Here is a 27,435-nt window from a genome sequence, read left to right on the forward strand (position 1 = left end):
ACCTCAATAAAATAATGGGGAAAAAAAGGAATCTAAGGCTCTGAAAAATGGACCATTCCAGGACCTAGAAACAAGCAAACAAAAACAAATAACAAAGCCTTAATCCCTGAGGCAAACGCAGAAGCCAGGGAGCACAGTCAAGTCAATTCATTAATGCCTTCCACTTTAATGTTTTCTGAGACCTCCAGATTACTACGTCTAGTTATCCACACTTTTCCAAGGCCCGCACAAGAGGAACATTTCTTTTTTATGAATGACAACAGTTCTTCTCCCCTTTTCAAAATGAGGAAACAAATTTGTTTTAAGCAAAGCACCACGTGGCCATTTAGGCTCTCCTTTAGAATTACACAAACACTTTCCAAATTTCCACGCACACGTCAAGGTGTTTAGAGGAACTCCAGTCCATCCCCCACCTAGTAAAAGGAATGCATTCCAAGCATCTGTTACTAAGTGCATTGTTTGGAGTTAGGAATCCATCATCTAGAAATAACATTATATGTGGTAGTTAGGTTCCCCAAATAGCCCACAAATATCACTTTAGTTTTGGTTCTGGGTAAGAGCTTTAGATTGCATTAGATGGAAAGGAAAAGGGTCTCCTTTTCTGAGAGCCCCCTCCTTTGGCAGGCAGCAACTATGCATTGCCTCAATAAACCATCAAAGATCTACTGGTGGGGCAGAACAGTTTAAGCACTAACCACCAAAAAATAACCATGTTTGAAAAGCACACACTACCAGGGCTGGCCCAGTGGCTTAGCGGTTAAGTGTGCATGCTCCGCTGTGGCGACCCGTGGTTGTAGGTTGAGATCCCGATCATGCACCAATGCACCGCTTGTCAAGCCATGCTGTGGCGGCATCCCACATCAAGTAGAGGAAGATGGGCACAGATGTTAGCCCAGGGTCAATCTTCCTCAGTAAAAAGAGGAGGATTGGCAACAGATGTTAGCTCAGGGCTGATCTTCCTCACAAAAAAAAAAAAAATCACACACTACCTTTCTCCTAGTTATCTCATCCATTCCTTCAGTGTAGCCAGTATCACCTGCGTTTTGGGAGCAGGGCAGTCACGGCAGGGAAGAAAAGTCCTGTGTGTGACAGACATCACCTTGAGTCTAGCCTGCAGTGCGCTAGCCATGCAGCTGTACACCTACCATGGAGTCTTCCTGAACCTCCTCAGGTTGCCCATTTGTCATCTGGCAAGCTGCTAAGTAAGGTAGGGGTATTTGATTTGGTCAGAGGGTGAAGGAGTGGTGGTGGATTTAATATATGAAGAATAAGTAGGAGCAGAAGGAAGAATGTTTTAGGCTGAGGTACTAACATTCACAGAAGTTCTGTGATGGAGGAAGAGGAGGACATGACAATCTCAAGTGACAATCTTCAAGAAGACTAGTGACTAAAATTCAGACAGTGAGATGGAAGATGGTACAAGATGAGGATGAATGGGGCCTGTAGTCCATGTTAAAGATTTTAGATCCTGTCCTATTAGCAAAGCATCTGATAAAAGTTTATAAGGAAAGAGTTGGCTGATTAAAGATTAGATTGGTGAGAGGGCTGGAGAGGATGCTCATGAACCAATTAGTAGGTTACTAAAGTAGTTTAGGCGACAGCTAATGGTATCTTGGATTAATGTGGCACTCATGTAAAGGGAGAGAAGTGAGCAGATTCAAAATGTGTTTAGGAGGTAACATCACCATTACTTGACGCTGGGTTGAAAACGGAGATTCAAGGGAGAAGGGGGATTTCTGGCCTGTGCCATTTACTAACAGAGAGAACATTAGAAGGGGATCTGGCTTGGGAGTAAAGAGCATGGATTCGGTTTTAAACATATAGAATTTATGACACCTTTGAATCTTCCAAAAGGAGACATCAAATAGGCAGCTGGGTGTCTTCTCATCTAGCGTATTTCTGAAGAAAGATGAGTTTACGAGAACCATACGGACCCACAGAAATCTGAATAATCTCTGGTTTACTTCAAGGACGTCCCTAGCAAATACAAAACATGCATGGACAGTGAATTCATTCATTCATTTATTTAACTAATATTTCATGTAATTACTTCTAGGTACCAGGCACTATTTTAGGCAGTGAGGATATTATGCTAAGTGGCAATTATTCCTACTCTAAAAGATGCATTCAACAAATATTTGTGACGTTCATATGTGCTAGGTGCCTCTGTCAGCATGAAGTCCCATCAGTGAACAAAGCAGCAAGGGACCTGCCCTCTTGGAGCTTACATTCTAATACAGATGGATGATAAACAAACAGGTAACAAAGATATCCTGTAATCACAGGTGATCATAAATACTGATAAAGAGTCTGTTATTCAATATCTAAAATAATAAGCTGAATTTACTGCTTGCTCAGGCAAGCGAGATCTGAGCTTGTAAGTTTATAAGCAAAAAAGAGAGTTCATACAGGGTTTTGGAAAAGTGTGGAGTTTAGAAGCTGGCATGTTGACTTTAGCTATGGAAACATGCTGAGCCGAGTAAGACTGTTGCTGACTGGCTGACTCTCCGAAATCTGTTCCCTGGACTGAAGCTGCTGCTGCTGATCCAGTTTTCTAGAGTTGATGGCAGGGGTGTTACTGATTTTCCTTCAGAAGTGCCTGCACTTTTGTCATCAATCACTGAGTGATTAAACACATTTAATCCTGGTTTTGATTGTGACTCACTGCTATGATGAACGAACCACCGGTTTTTTCCTAGGAGAGTGAGAACTTTATATTCCCAAAACCATGAAGAAAATAATTCAGAATAAGGAAATAGACAGAAAGGAAGCTGCTGTTGCGTTTGAGCAGAGAAAGGAAAAAAGGCAGCAATTCATCAGAATTTGGGGGGAAAGAGAGTTCCAGGCGGATAGAAAAGCAAGAGCAGGGGCTCTGCGTGAGGAGCCTGCTGGGCAAGTCTGAGAAACAAAAGAAGCCTGTGCAACTGGAGTCCAGTAAACAAGAGGGAGAGAGGTGTGAGACGCAGTGGGAAGAGCGGCCGGGGCCTAGATCATAGTCTTGCGTGGCAAGGTCTGGAAGAGAATTGACGAAACCTGGTATTTGGTTGGATGTGGGATATAAGGGATATTAAGAACTCAAGGGTAAAGCCCCAGTTTCTGTCCAGCCCGTTTCCATTGTGGGAAACTGAAGGTATGGCCGTGCCACTCATCAAAACAGGTGCAATTCAGTGTCACAGGTGCTGTGATAAAAGAATGTACCTGAAGGCACAAAAAGAGGAAGCATTTAGGGTGGGAGATTAGAACCTTAGAGAGTAAAATAACACATGAGATGAGATTGTGTCCTTGCAGCCAGGTGGGGTCAAAGCCAGGACATGTAGGCCTGGGAGAACATTCCAAGCCAAGAGCACAGCACAAAGGCATTGAAGTGAGAACCATGATAGTTTTCACCGAGAATGAAGAGGCCTCAGGAGTATAGGATGCGCCTAGTGAGTGCAGACTTCTCTTGGGCAACGAGGCTGTGCCTTCCCACTCCACTGTGCGCGGGTGTCCTCCAAGGTGCAGTGCCAAATCGTGATTCAAAGCAGAGCTTCTTCTCTTGGCCATATGGACTTGCTCTGTACTTGACTAACGTATCCCCTGAGGGCTTTGGAAATTATTTAGAAACTAGATTGAACTCAGAAACTGAGTCTGAGTGAACCCACAGATACTAGGGGAAAAAAAACAAAAAAAAACCCTTGAATATCATTCTCTATCCACACTGTTCTGGAGGAAAGATACTAAAACTCATTTGGTAAATCACCTATATTTCCCTACAAAAGAGAGGTTTTGAGAGGTGATTTGAAGAATCAGAGCATAGCCCAGAAAGCAGATGCAGCAGTTCACTAAAAGCTAAAATTTGTATTCATTTGAACCTTAATTAGAGGTTTATATACATTTATTTTAGATTTGTTGTTTTTTATCAAAATGAGAATAAACCTAGAAAATAAAATTTTAATACTTCAGAATTTACTCTTATCTTATTTTTACAGTTCTGTCATAGTTTCTTTAATTGTTAAAAGTAGAGTGAAAAGATATTACTGTTTATAATATTTTGAGCTCTCAAATTGAGCAATTTTTCCTTCATATAAACTTTGATTTTTTTCCCTTTATTCTAATATTTTGTTTTGGAAACTGTGGATTATCTTAAAAAGAAAAAGAATTTTTAATGAAAATTCTCTAAATCCAAATGCATTTTGTCTATTTCTTATATTACGACATTTTTTGCCATAAAAACAAACGAGCATTGTACTTAGTGACACTAAGTTCTATAGTTCATACAATTGGCCAGATTGGATGTTAAATTTAGGCATCACAGATTTAAATAATTTAAATTAAATAATTTAAGGAATATATGATTTATTTTAAAAAGAAAAAGTAATTAAAATCTTGTTAAAGAAAAGGAGAAAACCACACCAGGATTAGCTGACCAAGCCAGTATTTTATGACTCTTGGCCAAATGTTATTATCAAAATAATTGAAAGTGCATTTTTCTGAGCATTTTCCACTTAATTATAAATATCTGTTTTTTAAAGATCAATTCCAATAAAAATATAAGAGATTTCAAATATGAAAATTTGGTATTTTGCCTGAAACAAAACTAAACATGATGAAATGATTTGTTTCCTGAATCTATACAAGCTAGCATTCATGAGCGTTTTAGACATTGTGATAGACTTCTCACAACAATTCTCATCTAATTTCAATGCAACAAAACAAAGTGATGATTATAAGCCCAAAAGCACAGATGAAGAAATCAATGCTCAGGAAAGTTAGGTAACTTGCAAAATTTTACAGAGCTATTAGCTTTTGTCTGCCTTCTCTGATGAGAATATGAGTGGACGAGAAATGGCAAAAGGAGAACTTTTAAAATACATAGAATGAGAATCCAGAAACCTAGGAGAGAAGTGTTGCCATCTCTTTAAGACCTGAATAAGTAATATTCTCATCAATGCTCTGTGCTATCTCTGTTTGAAAAAGCAACATATAAACAACAACTTAAAATCTTGTTTTCACATTTTAAGACCACTGACAGTCTATCTCTGGTGTCATTTTTGTGGATACCTATGAGGTTACTATTCCACATAGCAGATTAAGTAGGTGATGGATAAACATGAAAAAAAATCTCTTTGAGAAAAAGTTTAAATTATATTGGAGTGATTTTTTTAAAACTTTGTCAAATAAAGATTTAGATATTTCCTGGTAGCAATAAATCATAAAGGCTATTTTAGTCTATCATTTAACTGCTTTTTCAAAATTAATTTCAGCACAATCAAATAATCAATATGTATAATCTTGGTATTCATTTCGGCATCTATATCATATTCACAAGTACTTTGAATATTTAAAAATGTATTACATTTTTAAGTATGTTGAAAACTAGCAGTAGAAAATACATAGAAAGGCTAATAGAGAAATTAGACAGTTCTTGCTTTTTTAAATAAGCAAGTTGTTCAAAACCCAGTCATATACAAACAGGTAATATATACTTTTAATAAGTCTTTCATGCTGCAGATGGCAGCAACTCTTCACATTACCAGCTCTGCTTAGCTATACCAGCAGACTGATGGAAATACAAATTTCTATTAAGTATTCATTTTGTTCTTTCTGTAATCTGGGAAAGAAACATGCTGATTTTGTATGTAAGAGAGTGAAATTTGATGTTATTTTTCTTATCAAACAAGCAACATCCATTTTTATGGATGCATTATGCATAACATGAAAGTTTAGTAATTACTGTTTTTGATGAACAGACTGAATACAATTTCAGTCAGTTTAATGAATAGCATTTATTCCTATTTTTCCAAGGAGACTGAGTAACTCTCTCTTATCCAATAGTTAAATAAAAGCAACTGTAAAGATTAAACATATGATGGGAGGTAGATTCTCAAATCTGTTTTGCTATTCCTCACTTAAGAGCTAAACAATCATTACAGAAAATCTAAAATTATTTAGAATCATGCAGGAAATCTCTTCACTTGGGCATTTGTTTGTTGCATCTTGATCATCTTCGCAGGAAACGTACATGCAAAAAGCCCCAGCACGTATGTGGAGCCAAATCTCTTGCAGATTTGGTGATTCAGTGTCATCAAGCAAGGGTGAGTTGGTCTGATCATGGATGGGAATGCCCCACCATCTTTAAATAGGCTTTTAAGATAATAAAGTGATAGGAACACACAAAACCATAATGAATATTCTATCTAGAATGGTGGGAGGAGGGGGAGAAGAAGCAGGGAACATGCAATGTAAAATATAGAGAAATCAACTTTATCCTGTATGGGTGATTTTCACTCCAGGCTGAATGTTCAAATCATATATTTTTAAATACCAGTGGGGAGAGATTTTTTTAAAATACCAATGCCCAGGCCTTGTTCCAGACCGATTAAGTCAAAATCTTAGGAGTATCTTCTGAGCCACTGAATTCTTTATTAAAAATCTGCCCCATAATACTAATATGCAACCAGTGTTGCAAACAACTTCCTACTCAATGCTGACAAAATAGTATACATTTTATTTTTAAGTCCAATTGCCAAATTAGATATTCAAAAGCTTCAGTGATCTGGCTCTGGTTTATCTATATAGACTGCCCAGTAGTCTAAGCCCTTTGTAGTACAGTCATGTCCCTCTGGGATTCCTATGCTATCCCTAGTCTATTCTCTTTAACCTATATTTCCAATGTACTGAATGATGGCAAAATCACTGTAACAGTGTGCTGTCATCTATATATTGGTAGAATTCTTGAAAGTATTTCAAAGCACTTCCACACATATGAATGACCTGAGCAGGGCCTCACAAGAAAACAGAGGGTTTCAACTGTGCAAACAGTGGAGATGACCAGGTACAACCTCCATATATTGAAGTCATAGGAAATGAGAAATAGAAAAATTAAATTACTTTCTTCTACTTTATGTCCATAGATCTTTTTACCAAAGCAGAGTTTATGTAAAAAGACTATTAATAAATATGTAAAATGCTCAACAATGGTTAATAGACTAATAAATTATGGTTCACATATAGAATGGAATTCCTTTTCCTTAAAATTAGATTGTAAGTCAGATAGATGATAGACACAATACATAGATACATAAACAGGGTGGAAAATATCTATATTATAGTAAGTAAAGGATAAGTAGAAGTATGCAAAATTATGATCACCTTTTTTAAAATCAAAAATAATTACATGTGGGGGTGTGCATAAAAAGAGAGAAGACAGAGAAGTGCAAAAGGTTAAAGTTCTTATTTGCTATAACAGAAGCACAGGTATGAAATCATAAAAGCCATATAAAATATTTTTAGATATATGTTTAAAAGTATGAAGCCAGAATGTAGATCTATATACAGACTCACTTCTATTCTAAAACTAATTGTTTTCTCAGCTTCTTGTATCTAGAGGTCCCATGTAACTCAGGTCTGTCAATGAAACATAACCAGAAGTCTACTGGGGTTTCCAGTAAAGCATTTACTTTACTTTTCTGTTTAAAAGGGCAGATGTGGCTGGCTGTATTTTTCTACCCACTTCTTCCTCCTTGGAACACGATGAAATACCTGGAAATACAGCAGCAATCTTGTGACAATGAGTGAGCAAGGCAATAATGTAAGGATGGCAACACAAATAGTAGAAGGAATATGGGTCTTTGAAGACATGATGGAGCTGTCATGCTTGTCCTGGACTACCTATCTCCAAAATTCTTAAGAGAAATCATTAATGTGCTTAAGAGATCATTTAGTGCTTAAGCCACTAGTATTCAGGTAGACTGTAACATGAAGCTGAAAATATTGCTATCTGATATATCATTTAGAAAAATTAAAATATGATTTAAAGCCACAAAAAAACAGAAATTTAGATATAAAAATAAAACCATAAAATTCTAGAAGATTAAAATTTTCTGCTATGCAAAACACAACATGAACTAAGACAAAGGGAAAAAAAGTTGTGACATAAAAAAGACAATGCTTATTCATAATGAGGAAAGAGCTTCTACTAATATATGAGGCAAATATTTTAAAAGGAAACAGGCATATCAATGAACATAAAATTCATTAAAAAGAAAATATTCATGGCCAGTACAAATAAAATTATGTCCAAATTGTCTATTAAATAAATGAATCAGATTAGAAAAGATTCAAAAGTTTGAATTATACATTGTTATCACAGGCTCAAGAAAGCAGCACTTTTTATACATTCTTAGTGGAAGAATAAATTGATATTAATCAAGAGGAAAATTTGTCATCAAGTGCAAAAAATTTTAAATGTACATATTAGTTGAGCAAGCAACTTTGTTTTCTTGGAATTCACTCTATAGATTTATGTTGCTTATTTGAGATTGAAAAAAGCTAAAATTTTTTTTTAATATAGGTGTTTATTACTATGAACTTCCCTCTTGGAACTGCTGTTGCTGCATCCAATAGGTTTTGGTATGTTGTATTTCCATTTTCATTTGTCTCAAGATATTATTTGAGTTCTCTTTTGATTTCTTCTCTGACCCATTGGTTGTTCAGTAGCATGTTGTTCCTGTGTATTCACAACTGCCAATGGCAAACTAATTAGTCATTAAATACTATAAATTCTGTCTTCTTTTTACCTCTTCTCTCTCTTCATCTCCATTTCTACTGTCACTATCTTATATCTGACCCTGCTTACGTATGTCCCTGGCATCAGCCTCTCCTTCCTACAATCCATTCTCCATATAATTGATAGGTTAATTTTTTAAAACAAGTGTCTCAAACCTAAATTTACATCTCAAGAAAACAGAAAAATAAGAACATACTAAGTAGAGGGGAGGAAGAGGGAAGAGGGAAGGAAATAAGAAAGATAAGAGCAGAAATAAATGAAACGGAGAATTTAAAAAACAATAAAAACAGTCAAAGGAACTAACAGCTGGATTTTTGAAAATATAAACAAAATTGACAAGCCTTCAGCTAGACTCACCAAGAAAAAAAGCAAGAAAATTCAAATAAATAAAATCATAAATCAAAGAGGAAACATTACAACTGAACCACAGAAATACAAAGGATCATAATAGATTATTATGAACATTTATATGACAACAAATTGGATAATCTAAAAGAAATGGAAAATTCCTAGAAACATACAACCTGTCAAGACTGAATCATGAAGAAATGGAAATCTGAACAGACCAATAATAAGTAAGGAGAGTGAATCAGTAATCAAAAACCTCCCAACAAAGAAAAGTCCAGGATGAGATAGCTTCACTGGTGAATTCTACCAAATATTTAAAGAAGAATGAATACATATCCTTCTCAAACTCTTCTAAAAAATAGAAGAGGAAGGAACACTTCCAAACTCATTTTACAAGGCCAGCATTACCCTGATACCAAAACCAGACAAGGACACTACACACCAATATCCTTGATGAACATAGATGCAAAAATCCTCAATAAAATATTAGCCAACTGGGGATGGCCCAGTGACATAGTGGCTAAGTTCACGCACTCCACTTTGGTGGCCCAGGGTTCACAGGTTCGGATCCCAGGTGCAGACTTATGCACCACTCATCAAACTATGCTGTGGTGGCATCCCATATACAAAGTAGAGGAAGACTGGTGCGGATGCTAGCTCAGGGACAATCTTCCTCAAGCAAAAAGAGGAAGATTGGCAACAGATGTTAGCTCAGGGCCAATCTTCCTCACCAAAAAAAAAATATATATATATATATATATATATATATGTATATATATTTTAGCCAACTGAATTCAACAATACAGTCAAAGATTTATACAACATGATCAAGTGGGATTTATTTCAGAAATGCAAGAATGGTTCAACATTTGCAAATCAATCAATGTGATACATCATATTAACAAAATGAAGAATAAAAATCATATGATCATTTCAATAGGTGCAGAAAAAGCATCTGACAAAATTTAACATTGCTTCATGATAGAAACTCTCAACAAAGGGGATATAGAGGGAAAGTATCTCAATGGAATAAAGGCCATATATAACAAGCCCACAGCTAACATCATACTCAATGGTGAAAAACTGAAAGTTTTTCCTCTAAGATCAAGAACAAGGCAAGGATGCCCACTCTCACCACTTTTAGTCAACCTAGTATGCAAGTTAGCCAGAATAATCAGGCAAGGAAAAGAAATAAAAGGCATCCAAATCAGAAAGGAAGAAATAAAACTCTCTTTTTGCAGATGACATGACATATACAGAGAAAACCTAAAAACTCCACCAAAAAAAATGTTAGAATAACTAAATGAATTTAATAAAGTTGCAGGATACAAAATCAATATACAAAAATCAGTTGCATTTCTATATACTAATAATGAACTATCGGAAAGAGAAATTAAGAAAACAATCCCATTTACGTTGCATCAAAAAGAATAAAACTTCTAAGAATAAATTTAACCAAGGAGGTGAAAGACTTATACACTGAAAAGTATAAGATATTGATGAAAGAAATTAAAGACACAAATAAACAGAAAGATATTCCCTGCTCACGGATTGGAAGAATGAATGTTGTTAAAATTTCCATACTACCCAATACGAACTACACATTCAAAATTCAAATGGCATTTTTCACAGACCTAGAAAAAATAATCCTAAAATTTGTTTGGAACCACATAAGGCCCTGAATAGCCAAAGCAATCTTGAGAAGGCACAAAGCTGGAGGCATTAAGCTTACTGATTTCACACTATATTACAAAGCTATAGTAATCAAAAAGTATGGTATTGGCATAAAATTGGACACACAGATCAATGGAACAGAATAGAGAACACAGAAATAAACCCACACATATATGGTCAATTAATTTACCACAAAGGAGCAAACAATATACAATGGGGAAAGGATAATCTCTTTAATAAATAGTACTGGGAAACCTGGACAGCCACATGCAAAAGAATGAAACTGGACTATACACCATACACAAAAACAATTCAATATGAATTAAAGACTTGAACATAAGACATGAAATCATAAAACTCCTAGAAGAAAATGTAGGCAGTAAATTCCTTGACATTGGTCTTGATGATGACTTTTTGGTTTTGACAGCAAAAGCAATGCAACAAAAGCAAAAATAAACAAGTGGGACTACATCAAACTAAAAAGCTTCTGCACAGCAAAGGAAACTATCAACGAAATGAAAAGGCAACCTACCTAAAGGGAGAAAATATTTGCAAATCATATGTCTGATAAGGGGTTAATATCTAAAATACATAAAGAATTCATGCAACTCAATATCAAAAAAACAATCTGATTAAAAAATGGGCAGAGGATCTGAATAGACATTTTTCTTAAGAAGAAATACAAATGGCCAAAAGGTACATGAAAAGATGCTCAACACCACTAATCATCAGAGAAATGCAAATCAAAGCCACAATGAGATGTCACCTCACACCTGTCAGAAAGGCTGTTTTCAAAAAGACAAGAGATAACAAGTGTTGGTGAAGACGTGGAGAAAAAGGAACACTTGGGCACTCTTGGTGGGAGTGTAAATTGGTGCAGCCACTATGGAAAACAGTCTGCAGTTTCCTCAAAAAATTAAAAATAGAACTACCATATGATCCAGCAATCCCTATCTGGATATTTATCTGAAGGAAATGAAATCACTATCTCGAAAAGATATTTGATCCCCCACATTCATTGCAGTATTATTTACAATTGTCAAGACATGGAAACAACCTAAGTGTCTATCAGCAGATAAGTGGATAGAGAAAATGTGGTGTATATATACAATTGAATATTATTCAGCCCTTAAAAACAAGGAATTCCTGCCATTTGCAACAATATGGATGGACCTCGAGGGCATTATGCTAAATGAAGTGTCAGACTCAAAAGACAAATACCGTATGATCTCATTTATATGCGGAACCTAAAAAAACCCTGAACTTACAGATATAGAGAAGAGATTGATGGTTGCCAGAGGCTGGAGTTGAAGGGGCGGGCTAAATGGGTGAAAGTGGTCAAAAGATACAAACTTCCAGTTATAAGATAAGTAAGTCCTGACATGTAATACACAGCGTGGTGACTATAGTGAACAATACTATATTGTATATTTGAAAGTTGCTAAGAGAGTAAATGTTAAAAGTTCTCTTCACAAGAAAAAAAAAACATTTGTAACTAGGTGTGGTGGTGGATGTTAACTAAACTTATTGTGATAATCGTTTGCAATGTATACATATATCAAATCACTATGTTGTACACCTAAAACTAATACAATGTTATATGCCAATTATATCTCAATTTAAAAAGAAGATGAAGATTGTGGAAAGCATGTGCTATGGAGAATGACTAGTGGTATACAGCCTCAAGAAGGAAAAATGTGGGTGCTGAAATATGGAAGTGGGGATAAGCTTATTCTAAATTGCTCTGTAATACCTCAGATTTCTCATCTGTAAAACTGATACAATAATTATACATTTCTCATAGGGTTATCGTGAGGCTTAAGTAAGCCACTGCATGTTAAACACTTAGAATAGTTCCTGGCACATAGCAAGCACTATAAAAATGTTAGCTACTGTTATCATTATTATTCCTCCAAAGTGTTTAACAAGGACTAATGATACACAAGCAGATGTTTCTTCTGTATAAGAAAGAGCTTCATCATAATTAGAACTTTCCAACCTCTCTAAATAGTGAAATTGTTCAACTGTCAACTTAAATGCCTCTAAGTCAGAAACTTAGAATATTCCAGTCTTGAGAAGTCAGACTGCATAACCTCCCAGACTGTAAATAGAGAACACTGATGAGCTGAACACAGCTGTAACCGTAAAATGGCAAAGTGTCTTGGAAAGTCACCAGTGAGTACTCTGGACATATTTGCAGGACAGTCAAGAGCATTGTGCGTTCCCCGCCCATGGGGCTGAGCTGGAATTACTTATGCATTCAGTCAGTAACGTCTTCACGCCGCTAAGTATGGGTGCATGGTGAGATTTATGGTCCTATTATACAACACTAAAATTAGGACTCTTTAGACATAAAGAACATGAGGGCACAGATCTAGAAGAAAGCCACAGGAAAACCATCAGGCATTGACAAAGTGCCCACTTCGCAACTTTGTCTAAAATACACCCCTTTTGTAGATGCTAAGCAAAGGCGCTAGGTGGGGAATACGTCAGTGAAAGCATAACGTCTCTAATCTTCCTCGAATGTTCTGATCATCCATAGGAGAAAGCCAACCAGAGTACCTAAGAATATTTTATTTCCACCTAGAAAATCTACAGAGGGATATAGAGGACTGGCTATGTGCTGCTGCACTTCATTTTGTGTGTGTGTGTGTATTTGGGTTAGTAAGAAGAACTACACAGATAATATGTCAACTTTCATATTAAAATACTTATATTAAAAGGAATAACATAAGAGGCACCAGGATTCTATACAGCACTGAGAAAGTGAGCCTGAATAATTCTTTTTTTTTTTTTAAAGATTTTATTTATTTATTTTTTCCCCCCAAAGCCCCAGTAGATAGCCGCATGTCATAGCTGCACATCCCTCCAGTTGCTGTACGTGGGACGCGGCCCCAGCATGGCCGGAGAAGTGGTGGGCGCCGGGGATCCAAACCCGGGCTGCCAGCAGCGGAGCGTGTGCACCCAACCGCCAAGCCATGGGGCCGGCCCCTGAATAATTCGTAATAAAGGAAATAGTCCATGTCATAAACTCAGTAGTTACACTAACATTAATTCCAACTCAAGTTACCCTAAATTCTACTGTCTCAAACTAATCAATTACTTACACTTGGAAAGATGTCAAACCCTTTCTCTCACATCCTACATTTGGCAGACACCGTAACTTCTTAACCCAATTGTTAGTCTCTACATGTAACACCTGTAAATTTCACCTAATTAAACAACATCTACTGTATATTGAGTAATGTAGCAGAATTCTTGAGCGCTAAAAACAAAACCCACTCTGGGCAGTTGAAGCATTATACAAACTTTATTAGAGGATATGAGGTAGTTTGCAGGGTCTCGGGGAGAGCCAAAGAATCTGACACACAGTAAGAAACAATGTCCAAACTCTTTGAGGAACTCTCCAAAATGTGTGGTATTCTGGAAGAAGGAGAAAGGCAGGAAGGCAGAAATTAGGAATTCATGAAAAAGATGAAAAAAAGGAGCAGATTTGTTAGAGAAGACATTAGGCATCAATGTTGTGGAAAATGCAAGCTCTTATCATTTTTGATTCTTCCATAGTTTTCATTCATAAACTCAACTGGTAGGGTTGGTGTCTTTAGGAGTAATTAAATTGAAAGTAAAATGTGAATATGAAACAGTAAAAGCGAAATCTAAAGAGAAGCCACAGCTCCAAGAACGCAGACACAGCTACACTGCAACAGTGTCTGGAGACTCCCAGGCTCAATTCGCTCCAGAGGTAATCAGAGATGGAGGTGAACAGAGTCCATTTGTTTGGGTTGTAATTATGGTTTTTATTGGAGTTTAAATGATCTGAGCAATATAGAGACTGTAGAATTGTCGCTGTCATTGTAACTGAGAGACTGACACACCCACTGTGAACCATGACTCACGTGTTGGGCTCGAGGCCTTTAGGATGAGGCTGAGTCAACGCCCTAGAAGTATGGATGATACATAAAAGAGACAGCACAGAGCTAATCCTCCTTCCGTCACATAACGATAACGAGGGAAGTCATATCATTATTACCTTCCATTATCAGTTTCCCAATTTTCTACAGAAGCTATGTAAAGCCAAAAATAAATCAATGTTGGGATAAAATTAAAATCTTAGCATCTGAATTCTTCCATTAGAAACCATGAGTCTTATTTGCCATATGATATTTGCTGAAAACAGGGATAAATTCCCTTTTATAAAGAGAAAACTGAACATTCTTTCAAAAATAGTGTTGGTGATAACTGATAACTTGATACGTTTCGTGTTTTGGTTAAAATATTTTTTAAATAAAAGTAGGTATATGATGAAGAAAGTGTTTATTAGAAGAGGAAAACAGTCTATCTTGCAGACTGTGTCAAGAATTCTATGGGAAAAAGGAAAAAGTCCTATTGTCCACCACCTAATTTCCTTAGTACACAATAGTACTTGCTTATGCCAAACTTCATTACATGAGAAAAGACAGGAGTCCTATGTTTGGAAATAATTTGAATTTTCCATTATTAATGTAAATAATAATCAAGTAATATGTTATCATTTCAGAGAATTATAATTTAGATTCTCTCACCGAGGTAATATTTCCCAAGGAAGTAATTTTAGAAATTATAAAAATCTACAGGAAAGAATCATACATAATTGTAAAACACTGGAAATATACATGTCTCTTAAAGTTAAGAATAAAATATGTATGCACCTTCAATTACTGATATTATCCAACCATGTTTTTGAAGTTCTAATCAGTGAATAAAGCATAAAAAATTTAATAAACTAATGAATACTAGAAAGAAAAGAAAAAAATATCGGAATTTCAAGAGTATATTATTTTTAGAAAATACTAATCAACTAAAAAACAATAAAGTACTAATAAATTATCAATTATTTTCCTATAACCAGCAATAACAAATTTTAAAACTCAATGGCAAAAGATCCCATTTAAAATTAACCACAAATACTGTAAAATGCCCAGGAATGAATACAAAAATAAAGGTGAAAGAGCTAAACTTCAAAAAAAATTATAAAACTTGGCTGAGGATCATAAAAGAAGACATGGATAAATGGAGAGATGTTTTAATGTATTTTCCACTTGATAAGCTGATTCTAAAGTTTTTCTGTAGGAATATATATGAAAAAATATATAACATTAAAAAAAACAGTAAGGGAGAATTATTCTAGGTATCAAAACATACTATAAAGCTAAATCCTTAATTCAGACTAGTACCATACATAGTGGTTGAGGAAAAAGGTAAATAAAAATCAATGGGTCAAACTAGAGAATCCATATACATATGGAGTCACACAGAAGATAAAATTGGCACCTTAAAGCAGTTGAGAAGAGTTAACTACTTTTAAAAGGATATTAGGATAATTAGACAACATTTGGAAAAAGAAAGAAAAAGCTAGAACCCTCCTATGTGTTATATACAAAATTAGATATCAGATGAAATGAAAAAGACAAAAGGAAAAACAAAACCATAAAAAGATTAGAAAAACCAGAGAAGAATACTTTTATAATCATTGCTTTGAGGAAGGTGTCCCAAGGAAAAACTCAGGAAAATATTTTCAAATTTTAACCACTTAAAAATTTAGAATCTTTATATTATTGGGTGTAAAAGTCCTAAAATAAAAATAATGTCTCAAATAAAATATTAATATCAATGAGCTATTTAAAGTTCCTAGATATCTATAAAAATTAAATACAATAAGCCAAAGTAAATGAACAGGAAAAATAGTATAATAACAGTATAAAATAGTATGCAGTATACTAGTATATATATGATAGTATATAATAATAATTTGAGCATAATAATCACAAGTAGCCAGTGCATCTAGAAATAGACATTCAATCTCAACAGAAATCTAAATCATAAAGATGAAGAATTTGGGCTGTTGGAAGTCAACACTCATATATATCCTTTATTTCAAGCTCAAGTGTTAAAAGAGGCTGTTTCTTTTAGATTTTTCAGCAATGGAAGTTTTATCTACCTATTTAAGTACCTTAACTGTCTGCTTTTGCAAAAATACAATCATTTTGAAAACTTGTAAGTTTTAAAAAGCATTAAAAACTCAAATCACAATATATTTACACCATTTCAAACCTCTAAAAATATAGGTACTTTAGAATGCTAAATTGCTCATATTTAAAAACAAACAAGAAACAAAAAGAATAACTTACATACAGTTTTAAAAAGCTACTGAGAGTTTAAAATGGTAGTATACGTACAGTCAGCATAGATGTACAACTTGTTCATCCCCACAACCAGACTCTGCGCTACTTTCAGACAAGCACAGGCTTTTTCAATTTTTATTCCCTAGTGCATAGCACAGTTCTTGATATCGTAGAAGAAGCCCGATAAATATTTGCTGAATGAAAGCCAATCTTAACCCACTTCCCAGAATATATCTGCCAATTTTTTCTTTATATTTACCCCCTATGAATATAAATGGAGTAAATCCCACACATAGATTTATTTGACTTATTTAATAGTGAATATATACATTTTGTAATCTTCATCTGACTCTGAATACTTGTGAGTAAATTCTGATATTATGATTTAACAGAGCTGCACCTATTAGGAGTTATGGATCTATTATCTCAAGTTCATTCTTCAGGACTTCACTTAACAGAGAGGGGCAATTTGGAAAATTTCTAGGCTGTTGGACTTGCTTGATTCAACTTGGTACATTTCCTAGCAATTGATTTCTAAAGCACAGTAACAATAAAACATAAATAAGTGAATGAATGAATGAAATGTGTTCATGTTTATCTTTTACATTGGCTAGATTTAATAAATTCAATAAATCAAGGAAGAAAACCTAGAAGGCACAGACAGTAACTAAACAGAAAAAGATAACCAAAAATCCAGCTGACTTCAGCCATAAGTGTCCCAAACCTTTTAGGTTTTTAGCTGGTAGAAATGAATAAACATTTCTCCATTGTAGGGGCTGGCCCAGTGACGTAGTGGTTGAGGTCGCACCCTCTGCTTCAGCAGCCCAGGGTTTGCAGGTTCGGATCCCAGGCATAGACTTACACAGGGTTCATCAAGCCATGCTGTGGCAGGCGTCCCACATATGAAATAGAGGGAGATTGGCACAGATGTTAGCTTGGCAACAATCCTCCTCAAGCAAAAAGAGGAAAATTGGCAACAAATGTTAGCTCAGGACCAATTTCCCTCATCAAAAAAAATATATATATATTTCTCCACTGTAAATATGATACTTTGAGCTATAAAAAGATTGCAGGTAGTATAATTTAAATTAAATGTAAGGAAAGGTTAGTTAGTGCATTGTGTTCATCCTTTCACAGTGATAAATTCACCTCCTAGTTTGTCTAGTTAGCTGCACTTCCACCATTGATACACACTGCTCATTTATCTGGCAAAACTTATTCCGCAACATGGCTTTAATGAAAACTGTGTGTGTGTGTGTATCTATGTACGTATGGGGTCATCAACTTAGAGAGGTTTTTCTTTTTGGAAATGAGGTTGGAGGAGCGCTAATGATGCTGTCTAGTTGCTCTGGGCCATCACAGAGATTAAGGCCTCCACTGACTGATCTGATCTACCTTTTCCTTCCCTTTTCTGTGTGACATGCCCCATGTGGCTAAGAAAGGGCAAAGCAGCTGTGCCAAGATGATAGACTACATTTACCTCACACAGAAATTATTTTCCCTGATCGGCATCACGAAAGAGGACTTCTTTTTATATTTTGTTACCGAATGAACCTTTCAAACGAATACATCCTGAGTCTCAATTAAATCAAGAATTTTATATGTTGGAATCATGGCTACTTTCCTTAGTAAAACAAGGGGAAAGTTGAGTTGCTAAGCCTCATAAATGGATATACTGATGTCATCGGAGCCAAGAAGTAACATATCATAATGCCTAAGAATACTGGCCCTGGAGGAAGACCGCTTGGCTTCTAATCTGTCAGCTGTGGTCACATTCTTAAGTGTGCAAACATTCTTCATCCATAAAATCAGGATAAAATTTAACCTTAAACACAGAGAATTAAATGAGTGTATAGATACTCAATATAGCACTCAAATCAAAGCTTGGCATACAAGACATACTCAACTGCTGTTTTATTTATAAAAATATGCCTAATTGTTCCTTTATGGTATTTCTAATCTCTTAACCTTTGTATGGACTCTGACTGCTCAGTAAGCTGGACCCAAGAACCTACTACGTCTGGCAATTTATAAGAGGCAAACATTAATGGAAAAAGACGAAGTGGTATATTATTTCTATTTGTGTCTGTTATTAAGATTGCAAGTTTATCCTGAAATAAAATTTAAACCCTGAAAGAGAATCTGTAAATTCAGATAGTTTGATATCTAGTTGATACCTAAGATTGAATAGCATATATTTACAATTAACTATTTTACTAAAATAAAAATATACTTGTATTGCATTTTTTTTTCAATTTGGGGATTATAGAGAAGACATCTCCAGGTATGGATTTTAATTAACATTTACATCAAGGAACTCCTTAGAAATATTGCTTAGGAAATCTGAGTTGTATTGGAAAACAAATGTAAAATATTTTAAAACTAATCCAGTGGGTTCAGTGTATCTCTTTTCTCTTTACGAGTAATATACATAAAAAAGGATTTTCAAAGAACAATTGCCTACAAATGTCAAATATTTAACATATCTGTAATTACAATTAATTCTGATTAAATACATCACATAATGCACAGTTCATAATGTTCATACGTATACGAACATATACATATATAGTATGATATAAAAAGAATAGGAGAATTCACAAAAAGAACCAAAGATTCCAGATCCAGGTGAGATGGAGTAAACACACTGCACCCTGTCTGTTCCATTTAATGTAGCTATAAAACCTGGACTGGACATAGAGCAGCTATTTAAGGACTCTGAAAATGTCATAATAGAAGGCAGATTAAGCAGAAACTCCAAAGATCTTTTGCTTATGTGGGTTTTATCTACTGATATTTACTGTATTGGAAATTAAAACTAAGAAACTGTTAAAACAAAAAACACAAGCTCACATTTCATTAGCTGTCAGAGTGATGATGTCATCACCACATATCACAAGCCTCTAGAAATTTCCACCGTGCACTCATATGAGAAAGTGAAAGAGGCAAATAACATCTTAATAATATAGTAAATTGTTTTGCCCACACTTTGAGAACCACTGCCCTGTGTGCAACAAATAAAGGGTAAGTATTGTTTTGATGCACACATGAAATATTCACCAAATTGTAAAACAAAGTATCTTTGGACAAATAGTTTAAAAACTAATTTCATACTGAAAATAAAGCAAAAAAAAAATACTCTAACAAAAGACTAGAAAAAAATGTTTAGGAATTGAAAAGACATTTTTAAGTTATACAGACACATGTGGTTTGATGTCTTTTCCTCAGCCCTGGTTCCCACCATTACTTGCTTACGGCTCTCCAGTCACAGAGCATCGTGGCAGAGTTAAGAAGGATACCAGATTCATGCTCTAGCCCTACTCTTTTACACTTGGGCTTACATTGCCATTGAGAAAGAACTCACTTTAATAATTTAGGTATTACATATAAATATATGTAAGAGAATCTTTACATCAAACTCACCTAATTTTTGGACCAAATTCAACCCTAGCAAGGCCATACCTGGGGTAGTGGATGTGACCAGCGTCAGTACTCAAATCTTCCAGAGTTCCAGAGAGAAAGCCTCTGTTAAATTTCTTGTTACCCAAGGAATACTTGGGTAACAAGTATCTGAACAAGATAAATCGTTCAGCATTTGCTAAGGAACATCTGTGAGAAGTTATCAGATATTATATCTACTAAAAATGATGGGCTTATGATGATCTATCTAGAGCAATATTTTCGAAACCTATAGGAAAAAATATACAGATTACCTTTGATTTTATAAGGCAGCATTAATTTCTAATATTTAAAAGACTTGCCAGTAAAAATAATTTTCCTTACTTGGCTTTAAAAATGTCAGGGGCTGGGAATTTACAACATTCAAATAACAAGTACGACGTTTTCAAAGAAACTTTTACTTCAATAGAAAAATATATAAACTGTAGTTTTAGAATTTTAGAACATATAAACAAATATAACACACACAAAAGAACATAAAATAAGTTTGGGCAATACAAAAATGTGATTTTTAATTTGTGACTTAAAGATATCATAAGATATTTTAGGCCTGGCCATGGACTCTGGCACCAAGAGATAAATTAGTCTCCCCAGTAAATGATGCTGGGAAAATTGGATATCCACATGTGAAAGAATGAAATTGGACCCTTATCTTACACCATACATGAAAGTCAACTCAGAAATGATAAAAAAATTACACATAAGACCTAAACCCATAAAATTCCTAGAAGAAAACTTAGGGGAAAATCTTCTTGAGGTTGATCTTGGCAATGACTTCTTGGATATGACATAAGAAGCACAGAAAACAAAAGCAAAAATACACGTAGGACTACATTAAACTAAAAAAGCTTCTGCACAGCAAAGGAAACATCAACAAAATGAAAAGGCAATCTACAGAATGGGAGAAAATAATTGCAAAACATATATCTGATAAAGGGTTAATACCCAAAATATATAAAGAACTCCTACAATTCAATAGAAAAGAAAACCAAACAATCCAATTAAAAAATGATCAGAGGATGGGGTGGGCCCGGTGGCTCAGCAGTTAAGATTGTGCATTCTGCTGGGGCGGCCCATGGCTCACAGGTTCCATCCCAGGCGCACACAGATGCACCACTTGTCAAGCCACGCTGTGGCGGCATCCCATATAAAATGGAGGAAGATGGGCATGAATGTTAGCCCAGGGCCATTCTTCCTCAGCAAAAAGAGGAGGATTGGCAACAAATGTTAGCTCAGGGCTAATCTTCCTTACAAAGAAAAAAAAATGATCAGAGAAACTGAATAGATATTTGTCCAAATAAGATACACAGTTGGCCAATGGGTACAAGACAATATGCTCAACAACACTAATCATCAAGGAAATGCAAATCAAACCACAACAAAATATCACCTCACATCTGTTAGAATGGCTATTATCAAAAAAATAAGAGATAACAAGTGTTGGTAAGGATGTGGAGAAAATTTTGCAAACCACTATGCAATAAAGGGTTAATATCCAAAATACACAAGAAATTTATACAACTTAATAGCACAAAAACAAATAATCCAATTACATACATATATACACATACACATATATACACACATACATATATACACATATATATACATACATAAAATTAGGCAGGAAACTCTTTTCTATAAGTCCTCTAGATTCTTCCTTAGTCAAATCTGGGTAATATGCCCACATGTACACCAATCACAGGGAAGGGAGCTGGTGTCACTATGATTGTGTACTAATATAAATTCATCCTTTGGATTAAGACCCTCCTTCCATGAGCACATTGCTCCCCAAGACCCAAACAAAATAGGAGTCCCTCACCAAGTGGTTCTTAAAGTGAGATTCATGGAACAGCATCAACAGCATCACATGGGAACTTGTTAGAAAAGCAAATTCTCCAGCCTGTTCTTGACCTACTGATTCAGAAAAACTGAAGGTAAGGCTTCACAAATTGAGTTTTAACAGAATTTGAGGGGATTGTGATGCACACTAAAATTTGAGAGCCACTATTTTACCATGTAAAAGCAGATACTGAGTTTTGGGTAGGCAGCTAATAGTTTGTCTCATACCTAAATATTTTCTAATTAAAGATGGTGCTTTTCTTCAGAGCTCAGAATAAAATAAACATGAAAACAGTTAAAATAAAACAAACAAAAAACACAAAATCTGTAAAAACCACAAGGACAAAAAAAAGATGATAATGTACAGAAGGGAAAGAGATTTCAACAAATTTGAGAAAACGACAAGAGGCAGATGTTGTAACTATTTTGTAAGACACGGGAAGTTATAACATGTATAAAGAAGATGTAAGAATAAAGAGATCCAATATACCTCCATAGAATCCCTAAAAGACTGAGGGCAGTGAGGCCAAATGAAGGGGAGGATAAAGTTGAAAATTAGAAATTAAAATCAAGAATGTTTGAAAGCCTGTATTCAGAACCCTATTCACCATCCTCACTCATTAACCCATGGAGAGAATGCAGCAATGCTATACACCACCCTAAGCAAGGCTAGATTTCTTCTGTTTAAAACAGAACAGGATATCAAAAATGATATCCATTGGGGAGCTTGAAAAATAACATTATAAATGGAAGCCACTGGATGTCTACAGTTTTCCTGCCCCTTCTGCATCAGGTCAGCAGTCAGGAAGCTAAACGCCAACCAGAAGCTTCTGCAGGCACTGGAGACCTTGGGCATCTACTTTGACTACTGCATAAGTGTTAAAACCAAAGATAAATTTCAGGCCTCATCAAGAAGGAACAGCTAATAGATGACCTCTACCGAAATCTGGGCTCCGATCCGGTATCAAGGTGGCACTGTAGGCGGACTCTGAACTCACCTCATCCCACAGATGCAACAAATTTACAGCTAATCTTGGAACAATTACCCCCAAGACAGAATGGAAAACTGGATAAAAAAGAACTCCCACAACAAGGGGCAGTGCTAACTGAGGTGGAAGAAGCAGAAATTCCTTTCTGGAGAGGAAAAAGCCACCTTCTAGCCATGGTGCTTCACAGCCAGCCAGGAGCAATCTCAAGGTATGAAGCCTTTCCTGGAGGAGCAGGGGATCTGAGCAGGAGAATTTTACTACAATAAGCAACTTTTGGACTCAGCACAACTGAGACAAGTGTCATAATATCTGGCTTTGCTGGCCATTCCAACAATGAGAAATACGCTCAGAAAAGCTATCAGACATAAGGGGGAAAAAGCCTGCTCTTAAAGGGCCCACATACAAATTCACCCATCTTAGAAAGCAACCTAAAATCACCAGAAAGAAAGGTGCACAGTCCTCTCGTAGAAAGAGACTCACTTGATAGGCTCTGGGCACATCTTGGTGAGAAGTGAGACCTCTCCAGGCTGGGATCACCTCCCCAGGGACTGAGACATTGGCAACAGCCATTATTGTGACCTAGTACAGGTGTGCTGACACAGACGCTGGCAGATGCCATTGGAGTTCTTCCCCTGGCTTGTTAGCACAGGGGCCTGCCCCACCCACTAAGCACCGATTTAAGCTAGCTCAGCCAGGGCAGGCAGCCTGTCCTAGGGACTGGCCCCAAACAATGGCAAGCCCTCAGGTAATTTGGCATGTGACCTCTGCAGCAGGGTGAGTAAGTCCACCTCTGCAGGGCAGGGCATGCACGAGGGACTGGCCTGCATTGGCAGAGTGTGTGGGGTCTCTGCAGCAGGGTGAGTGGGTCTGCTTCAGTGGGCCTGGGCATGTGCATGGGGCAGGACTGTGTTGATAGGGTGTGTGGGCATGCGGGCAGTGGGGCTTGTCAGCTGCAGCAGACTTGTGCTTCTCAAACAGCCACATAGGGGATCAACCTCACCTTCCAAAGCCTGAAACAACTGGGTGCTCCCATGCCTGGGGCCAGCCCCACCCAGCTTCATCCGTGAAAGAACTGACAACAGCCTTGCGGGCCAGATACTACAGCAATTGTAAGCCCCCGAGGCTAGCAACCAGACATACTGGGGGCCTACTCACTTAAAAGAAAAACTGCAAAAGTAACGTGCTATTAGACCTTGCAGCCAACTGTGCTAGGGCTCCCCACACCCGATAAAGTGGCTGAATGGACCATAGCAGCCACATGCAGCTGAGTACTACAACCAGCCAGCCATGGGGACAGCCTACCCTCCCCGGGCACCTGCAGCAACAGCAATCCTGCCACAGCAGAAGGACACACGTAGCCCACACAGGGGACATTCCTGGAACATTTGGAACTGGGGATGAGAGGGAAGCACACTGCTAGGCCTCATAAGGCATCTCTTACATAAGGCCACCCCTCCAAGATCAAGACACATAGCTGAGCTACATAATACATAGATATAAGCACAGAGAAAGAGGCAAAATGAGAAGACAAAAGAATACATTCCAAATAAGGGAACAGCACAAATCCTCAGAAAAATAAATGAAACAGAGATAAACAATCTATCTGATAAAGAGTACAAACTAATACTCATAAGGATGCTCACTGATCTTGGGAGAAGAATGGATGAACTCAGTGAGAACTTCAACAAAGAATTGGAAAATATAAAAAATAACCAATCAGAAATGAAGAATACAATACTGGAAATGAAAAATTCACTAGAGGGACTCAAACCCAGAGTAGATGATACAGAAGAACAGATCAGCAAGCTGGATGAAATACTAGAGGAAATCACCCAAGGTGAACAGATGAAATAAAAAAGAATTAAAAAGAGTGTCTCAGAAGGAGAAGAGAGAGACAAAGGGGCAGACAACCTGTTTGAAGAAATAATAGCTGAAAACTTTCCTAATCTAAGGAAGGAAATAGACATCCAGGTAAGGAAGCACAGAGAGCATTAAATAAGATAAACTGAAAGAGGCCCACACCAAGACACATTATAATTAAAATGTCAAGAATTAAAGATAAAGAGAGAATCCTAAAAGTTGCAAGAGAAAGGCAACAAGTTACATACAAAGGAAACCCCAGAAGGATATCAGCTGACTTCTCAGCAGGAACCTTACAGGCTAGAAGGGAGTGGCATGATATATTTAAAGTGCTAAAAGGAAAAAACCTACAGCCAAGAATACTCTATCTGGCAAGGTTATCAGTCAGAATGGAAGGAGAGATAAAGAGTTTCCTAGATAAGCAAAAATTAAAGGAGTTTATCACCAAGAAACTAGACTTGCAAGAAATGCTAAAGGGACTTATTTAAGTGGAAAAGACAAGACCACAAATTAGGAATAAGAAAATTATGAAAAAAACAAACAATATAATCACTGGTAAAGGCAAATATATAATAAACGTAGCAGATCAATCACCTATGAAGCTAATATGAAGGTCACAAGTCAAAAGTACTAAAATTAACTATTTCCATGATAAGAGGGTAATGGATACGCATGCACAAAAAAAAAGATCAGATATGTTATCAAAAACATAAAATGTGGGAGGAGGGGAGTAAAAGAGTAGAGCTTTTAGCAAGAGGTCAAATTTAATAGACCATCAACTTAATATAGATCGTTATATATGTAGGTTATTATATATGAACCACACAGTAATCACAAACCAGAAACCTATAATAAATACACAAAAAATTAAGAGAAAGGAACTCCAACATAATATTAAAGAAAGCCATCAAACCACAAGGGAAGAGAGCAAGAGAAAAAGAAAGGAACAGAGAAGAATTACTAAAACACCCAGAAAAAAGTAACAAAATGGCAATAAGTACATTCTTATCAATAGCTACTTTAAATGTCTATGGACTAAATGCTCCAATCAAAAGGCATAGGGTGGCCAATTGGATAAAAAAAGAAGACCTACATATATGCTGCATACAAGAGACACACTTCAGACCTAAAGACATTCACAAACTGAAAGTGAAGGGGGAAAAAGATACTCCATGCAAATGGAAATGAAAAGAAAGCTGGGGTAGCAATAGTTATATCAGACAAAATAGACTTTAAAACAAAAACGGTAACAAGAGACAAAGAGGGGCACTACATAATGATAAAGGGAATGATCCAACAAGAGGATACAACACTTGTTAATATCTGTGTACCCAACATAGGAGCACCTAAATATATAAATAAATTATTAATAGACATAAAAGGAGAAATAGACAGGAACACAACAATAGTAGGAGACTTTAATACTCCACTTACACCAACGGATAGATCATCCAAACAAAAGATCAACAAAGAAACATTGGCCTTAAATGACACATTAGACCAGAAGGACTTAGTAGATATATACAGAATATTCTATCCAAAAACTGCAGAATACACATTCTTTTCAAATGCACATGGAACATTCTCCAGGATAGGTCACATATTAGGCCACAAAACAAATTTCAACAAATGTAAGGGGTCGGCCTGGTGGTGTAGCAGTTAAGTGTGCACATTCTGCTGCAGCAGCCCAGGGTTCGGATCCCGGGCGTGCACTGATGCACTGCTTGTCAAGCCATGCTGTGGCGGCATCCCATATAAAATGGAGGAAGATGGGCATGGATGTTAGCCCAGGGCTCGTCTTCCTCAGCAGAAAGAGGAGGATTGGCAGATGTTAGCTCAGGGCTGATCTTCCTCAAAAAAAAATAAATAAATAAAATTAAAAAATAAATTTAAGAAGATTGAAATAATACCACGCATCTTTTCTCACCACAATGGTATGAAACTGGAAATCAACTACAGGAAGAAAATCAGAAAAGCCACAAATATGTGGAGATTAAACAAAATGCTACTGAATTAACAATTGGGTCAGTGAAGAAATTAAAGGAGAAATCAAAAAATACCTAGAAACAAATGAAAATGAAAATACAACATGCCAAAATTTATGGGATACAGCAAAAGCAGCCCTAAGAGGGAAGTTTACAGCAATACAGTCCTACCTCAGCAAACAGGAAAAATCTCAAATAAACAATCTAACAGTGTACCTCAAAGAACTGGAAAAAGAAGAACAAACAATGCCCCAAATCAGTAAAAGGAATAAAATAATAAAAATCAGAGCAGAAATAAATGAAATAGAGACCACAAAAACAATAGAAAAAATCAATGAAACTAAGAGCTGGTTGTTTGAAAAGAAACAAAATTGACAAACCTTTAGCTAGACTCATTGAGAAAAAAAAAGAGAAGGCTCCAATAAATGAAATCAGAAATGAAAGAGGAGAAATTACGACGGACACCTCAGAAATACAAAAGATTATAAGAGAAGACGACAAAAAGCTATATACCAACAAATTGGATAATCTAGAAGAAATGGATAAATTCTTAGAATTATACAACCTTC

General features: G+C 36.1%; 1 long non-coding RNA gene across 1 annotated transcript in view; it reads right to left on the reverse strand.

Moving 5' to 3' along the window:
• LOC131411978 (uncharacterized) overlaps nt 1-27,435 on the reverse strand; it is a 41,142-nt gene that overhangs the window by 8,836 nt on the left and 4,871 nt on the right. The window lies entirely within an intron of this gene.

This window comes from Diceros bicornis, chromosome 2 (genome assembly GCF_020826845.1).
Source record: "Diceros bicornis minor isolate mBicDic1 chromosome 2, mDicBic1.mat.cur, whole genome shotgun sequence".
Classification (NCBI taxonomy): domain Eukaryota; kingdom Metazoa; phylum Chordata; class Mammalia; order Perissodactyla; family Rhinocerotidae; genus Diceros; species Diceros bicornis.